The 6,762-nt window shown below is 45.9% G+C and overlaps 1 protein-coding gene across 1 annotated transcript in view; it reads right to left on the reverse strand.

Moving 5' to 3' along the window:
• LOC119396581 (protein shisa-9) overlaps positions 1–6,288 on the reverse strand; it is a 53,793-nt gene extending 47,505 nt beyond the window's left edge. The window contains exon 1 of the mRNA XM_037663856.2: positions 5,987–6,288. The gene's annotated coding sequence lies outside the window, so the exon portion shown is untranslated. The remainder of the gene's footprint in view (positions 1–5,986) is intronic.
• Between the last annotated feature and the right edge of the window lie 474 nt (positions 6,289–6,762).

Consider the following 6,762-nt stretch of genomic DNA (forward strand, 5'->3'; position numbering starts at 1 on the left):
ATTAGGCCCAGCAGTGGTCCCTACTTGGCTCTATAGTTCACAGAATTGCACGGGAATAAGCGGGATCCTGTAGTGGAGCCCTCCCGGAGGTTTTGGGTGAAGCGTACGCCACGCGACGGCGGCTCGACGACACCGGACTTGCGAGCCCGTGCGTATAGGGTTGGCTGGTCTCGGTTCTTGATGGAGTGGCCCGGCGGCGCTGTGCATCGATCTGTTGACGAGGCCTCGCGAGCGTGCGAGGTCTAGCGCGGCCCCTTGCATCGAATAACAAGCGAGCCGTCAACGACAAAGGAAGCCCCCTTCGCCCACTCTTTTATACCCCCCCCCCGTCCCTCCGGACTACAAAGAGAAGGGGGCACCGTTTCTGGGACGACTTCTTTTTATCTCAGGATGGGTCATGAATATTCAAGAGGAGCGTCGAACACCATGCTTACACTAGCGAGGGAAAGACAACCAGAGCATCACTCGCTGCTCGTGTTTGTTTCTGACTATGACCTTCTATGTTCTCACGTATCCCCTACGATATGGAATGCGCGGACGCCTCAGCGCGTACAAATCCGGCCGTATTTTGTTTTGCCACTATTGTAATTGCTAGTACTTTGAAATTAGGAGCCGTTGTGTACTAATTTCATTACTTGTCATGCGATTTACATTGCGATCCGTCAATCTCAATAATTTGTGGGGTTTTAAGTGTCAAAACCACGAATCATTATCAGGCACACCTTAGCGGAGGGCTCCGGCAGTTTCGACCATCTGGTGTTTTTAGCGTGCTCTGACATCGTAAAGCACACGGACCTCTATAATTAATAGCATTCTCACTTCGGGCAATTTCTAAAAGTGAGCGTATTACTAGAGTTTAACCACGTTATTTGGATTAGCTTATTTGTTTCGGTACTGCTCAGCTTACTGTATCTTGGTCCGTCTGCTTAGTATTACACGATTTCATGTAATAAGGATTTCGAAGGACACTATCTTCGACAATTGTCGAAGATACCGGCCAACACCCGTTTTCGTTATCTGTCGTTATCTTACCGCTTGCAAGACGCGGGACGCGCTGAATTCCAAGTGCACTATCCAATATTTCGCGACATAAGAGTGGATATATTTCGTCCGAAAAAACTCGTCCTTCAAGACTTGAGTTCCGCTATGTGGCGATTACGCAGGCAAAGTACGAAAATGACGCTTCGCGGAGTACTTTATTTAGGCGTTTTTCGCGTCTTGACTAGCTCCTTGTGGGTCAAAGTATTCAGGTTTTCATTACGTAATACCAACTGGCCTTCTTAATACATTAATGCGATCAGTTGGGAAGAGGGTACGAGCTACAAATATGCGCAGAAAGAAGCGCAGTAGAAGCTGCGCTGAAATACCAGTACACTAGGAAAGAAGGACGAACGCGCGGATAGCATATATCATGGAACTCGGGCGGTTAACCGGTAGCCTAATGATCACGTGTACAGAATGACATATTTCTTGCAAAAAAAAAAAAAAAAAACCCGGCAAGAAACTCGGCTTCTGGTCTCCATTTATGTTCGCGAGCTTCCATTAGTCTCAGCAGACTCTTATCACATTCGTTTCGGTGATCCACGATCAGCGACGTTCGACTGTATTTTTTGTTTTGGTTTTTTGCGTTGGAAGGCAAACACTGCCCGACGTGCCCTCTGTTCGAAATGAGCTGGCCAAACATCATTAGGAGTGAGTGATGTTACAGCCCGAGTGCTGTATTTAAACAGCGGTTTTCTTACTTGCGTAAAGCTTTATAGGGCACCTATTTTGCCGATATTATCAAGTCCGCATTGCCTATTTGCTCTCCTAATGACGGCATCGATTTATAATTCAAACGAACAGGCGAGCACAAACTGTGCGTGCTGGTTTGGCTGCGCTGTGCATGCTGATATGGCTGCTTAACGCGTGGTTTGGTTACGGTAGCCGCGTCGATAGTTTTCATCACCATGAAACGTGCACGATGTACGCACTGATTAGAAAATCAATTACGTCGCCATCAGGTTGGCAGGATGTTAAGCGGGAAGGCTGGCTTTACAAATAGGCCAAAGGTGAAGGTGAGCAGCGTGACCTTACATTACGTCGACTTGCCGAATCACTACCACCTAATGCTTTTAGCGAAATAATGATAATATATAAAGAAGAAAAATAAAACCATGGATGGATGCGCGATATGGAGGATTAGTCTTGGTCGAGGCGGCCAAATTCCGAGCACTACTTGGAGGAAATAAGCTTGGCCGCCTCTATAAGAGAGCGATTGACGTTTTCGATGATTAACTGCGATAAAAAAAGGTCATAAGGTTACGCTTGGGTTACATGCAGGGCTGTTTTGTTTCGCTGTGTGATCAAGCATTTATGCCAACACACACAAGCACGCACACACATCTGATCAGTGGGGACAGTTAACTGCACTTAAGTTTAAATTCCGCCCCCCCCCCCAAACACACACACGCACACGACACACATGCACACACACGCGCGCCCGCGCACACACACGCACACGCACACAAAACAGACTTGTAAATTTGCTTTCGAATTTTCTGCATCCTAACTTCGCAATATAGTTACATCGTGTGCTAACAAACCACATGTTGAAGTCAGCACTATGTGCTTGTCATTACACGTCCATCCGATGTGATTTCCGCGCTGAATGAACTAGCTCTTTACTATACCAATCAACGCAAGCGAGCAGGCTGCTACTGCTTAATTTACGTTTGGTCTGGAAGTTTTTATATTCTTGGAAAGCTAATGCAGTGTGGGATACACTGCATGTGGGATACACTGCACTGTGGGATACAATGCAGTGTGGGATACAGCTGTGGGATACACGCATATCACCACTGCGATAACGCGGTAATCTTTCAATTGCTGTACGTTCCTCACCCTTTCGCTTGAAAAGAAAAAGAGAAAGAGCGTTGCCCTACGTGCACCCAACGTGAACGTTTCTGGTCCTTTCGCGGGAAAAAATAAAAAGGCGTATGATTACGTGTACCCAACGCAGGTTTTATCTCAGAACATAGAACTGCGCGAAATTGGAGCATGAGCAGCACGTGCTCTAACAAACGACGGCGCTATAGTGTCGTCAATTGGACGAAATAAATACTCGCTGGTCTTCCTCTTCGTTGAAACGTAGGCTACAGGGACATCTTTTGTTAGACCACTGGTGTTCATGTAAAGTAATAGGAGGTTACCGTCTACGAATCTTTCTATAATATTTAACTTCTGTCGAAACCATTTATTGTATTGCCGCAGCTTACCGTGCGACAGTCTAAATGGACGGTGTCTTCGTGGAGAGATTGCGTGTCTATAGAATTCAGCCCCAGAGCGGCTATGTCCGCTTTTGTTCAGGTTAAGGCTAGGTGAAGATGAAACTTCCTCCAGTATCATTTAAAAGGCGGGCTTTTAACGGATAAGTTGACTTGCCAACATAGTCTGGGGAATGACATGCGTAACACATGCATAACCCTGACCTCCAACTATACGTATCCCGTACAACCTATTACGACGTGACTCCACCCTGCTGGGCCCTCTACGGCTTGGCGTGGCCTTCTCAAATGCTTATTCATTCATTATTGGAATGGCTAATAGACCGTTATGTGAACTCGTGGGTGCAGCGAAACAATCGCGCACCTTCTCTGCGAGTGCACTCGCTTTATAACTCCGAAAGAGCAGCCCTCTCGGGTGCTGCTGGACAGCAAGACCAACAGCCCTCTCACAAAATACAAAATGCTAGTGCACTGGCCTACCCGATCTTCAAAGCGAGCCGCTCTGTGGGCGTTGTTGCGGTTTCTTTTAGAAACCGGAGTGAAGGACATATTGTGACAGTGCACAGACAATGTTGGTGTGTCGTACATGGATGGGGCTATATTGTCATGACTTTGTAATGTTGTCACCCTCTTCTTCTCTTTCATTCTTTTACACCCTTTCCCCTTCCCAAAGTACACGTTAGCACACCGGAGATCTTCATTAGTTAGCTACCCTGTCTTTCCTTTATTTTTTTCCGACTCTCTCTTTCAAGAAAACAGGTGCTCGCCCTATGTTCGACTGTTTTTGCGCTCAAGTCAACGATAATGCGGAGTGGGTTTCTTTTACGATATATATTTCCTGGAGCTTGACTTTCGCAGCTTTTCATCTTTGTGATATCTTGGAGTCCTTTCGCGGCAAACGAAAATGGTAACACCTCACCGCCATAAAATCAGCTTTGCTTAAGCACTAATATAAGCATGCCCTAGTAAACAGAACGGGTAACGTTAAGAGCAAGCGCTTGCTTCGAAGTAACTACACTATACTTCACTGAGGGGGATCAACAGGAATTGATTAATGAACAGGTAACACAAGCACAACCGTTTATTAACGTATGCCTCTGACTAACCTTTACCCTTTTGTCCTTCCTTTTTTTTTTAATCTTCATCAGCGCCATTCTTAGTAAGCACCTAGCTCGGCCATTAAAAAACACCAACAGCGCTTTCGTACAGGCGCTGAACGAAACATTGTGTGTGTGTGTGTGTGTGTGTGTGTGTGTGTGTGTGTGTGTGTGTGTGTGTGTGTGTGTGTGTGTGTGTGTGTGTGTGTGTGTGTGTGTGTGTGTGTGTGTGTGTGTGTGTGTGTGTGTGTGTGTGTGTGTGTGTGTGTGTGTGTGACTGAACGTATTATTTGTGTGTATATGCGATCATTGTATATATCATAGTGATAACCCGATACGTGGAGTGGCGATCAAGGTGATAAACCAGACTAATGTCTTTGGTGTTATCATTAAAAGTTGTTATCTACATATCTGCCTAGCTCGTCGGCGTTTATCGCAAATACATTACGCTCTACATGCTGTCTAACCATTTAAAAATTATCGCGCAGTCCGAAGGTCCGATCTGCGTGTATTGAGACACTTAGGTGAATCAACAGTAATCAGTGCACTAGTGTATCGATCACATCTTCAATCGCTAGAAATTGTTCTTCTGGCTAATCTTTAGGCAGTTTTTGTTTGTTATCCGTCACTTGTATGTTTGTTTTCATTCATTTAGATATTCTTAATTTTTTCTCAGCTGACGTCAAGCTTGCCGGGTTCGCCTAAGTGCACCCTAGGGCTAAGATCTTCGCGCATACCCGAGATGGCATTCTTTTCATTTTTCACTCCCCAATTCCGCTGCCCACGCGTAGGGCAGATGTCTTGGCATATACAAATTCAGCTTCCCGTCTATCGCGCAAAGAAGTATTGTATTTAAATAGGGTCTTCCGATGTTCTTTGTTGTCCTCTGCGTAGCCACGTGTGGGTGTATATTTGTGTTCGCGCATGCGAACAAAATTTCATTTGAGAGTTCGGCGCTTATGTTTCGAGTGTTCCTCAGTGATCCTGACTTATTTAGTGACACCGTTTCTTAATTATGAATTCATACTAACTCACCAAGTTGTCAGTGCTACTTACTGAGCTGAACAGTAGCTCCCTGCATTTCCTTCATTCCCCCCCCCCCCCTCTCACCCTTTGTTTATTTTATTTACAAATATCTCACAAGCTTCACGTAGGAGTATTAAGTGAGGGAGATTAGACAATATTTTTTTTAGAAAGAACACGAAAACAAACAAAAATTCAAAACCTCCAGGTATTATACAACAGCAAAATGTAAGAGATATGGTATAACACAGGCTGTAACATTGTAATAATATAATACTTACGTTGTAATATGTATGTTTCCTACATATTTGAGTGGTGCTGCACGATATCATTATATAACGTATAAACATGAGCACTAACCATCTATGACTATTTTTGCTAACCATATAATCACTTGAAATCATGTATATACATTATGTAATGTTGAAGTTGCTGCCTTGAAGGAAAGACCTCTTGTCGAAACGTTGGCTCTAGCGACACCCCGTGTTTCAGGATTCTTCATGGCTTCAAGCTTTCACTGAACTTCTGCATTATATAATGATCAAGTAGCACGGTTCTACTCCATAGCCCACGAGCAGATGAAGAAGGCACGCTTCCTACCTAAGCGGAGTGCAGTTGCTTTCTTCTTCAAGGGCCACAGGGCTTGTCGTCGTCTTCGGTAGTCGCACCGCCAGTGGCATCCATTCACAACACCGGAGACGATTCGGAGTCGCGGAACATTTTCTTCGTGTCGTTATTCCATGTCCACAACTTGACGCGCATCTAACCTTTAGCTCTAGGGGAGTGACGCGACATCGCGCACCGTGTGTTTTTACGGCATGCGTACGGAGTCGAGAGCGAGGCGACGAGCTTGGGAGAAGCGCGGGGTCGGGCTTCCGCTCCGGCGTCCCGCCCGGGGCCGACTGCTCTTCGAGCGAGACCGTGGCTGCGGAGCCGGGGTACGATGGAGAGAAAGGGGAGAGGAGCTTTCTCCTCTCTCATTCGACTCTGGCTCATGCGTTGATGCAGAGAAGGAGGGTAAGGAAGAGGAGGAAAGGGTAAAAAAATGTAGAGAGAAGAACATCGGAGGAAACGGGCGCGGCGCGCCGGAGGCGCGCGTGTGTCCAAAAAGACTTTCGGTTGTTCTGTTGCTCGGGAGACCTGCCACCGGCGGGCATTCATTCGTTCGTGTATGTTGCTTCACCGGACGTGAGCGATGGGGGCGTAAAAAAAAGAAAGAAAAAATTCAGCCAGCTTCATTCCGTGAAAACAGTCTGACAGAGAAGCCGTAAGCGCTCGAGATCACGTGCATCAGCGTCATCGCCATCTCGAGCATCATCATTATTTAGCATCATTATTATTATAATTTATTTTATTTATTTCATTCTTCACTCCCC

The sequence above is a fragment of the Rhipicephalus sanguineus genome, chromosome 6 (assembly GCF_013339695.2).
Source record: "Rhipicephalus sanguineus isolate Rsan-2018 chromosome 6, BIME_Rsan_1.4, whole genome shotgun sequence".
In the NCBI taxonomy this organism is placed as follows: domain Eukaryota; kingdom Metazoa; phylum Arthropoda; class Arachnida; order Ixodida; family Ixodidae; genus Rhipicephalus; species Rhipicephalus sanguineus.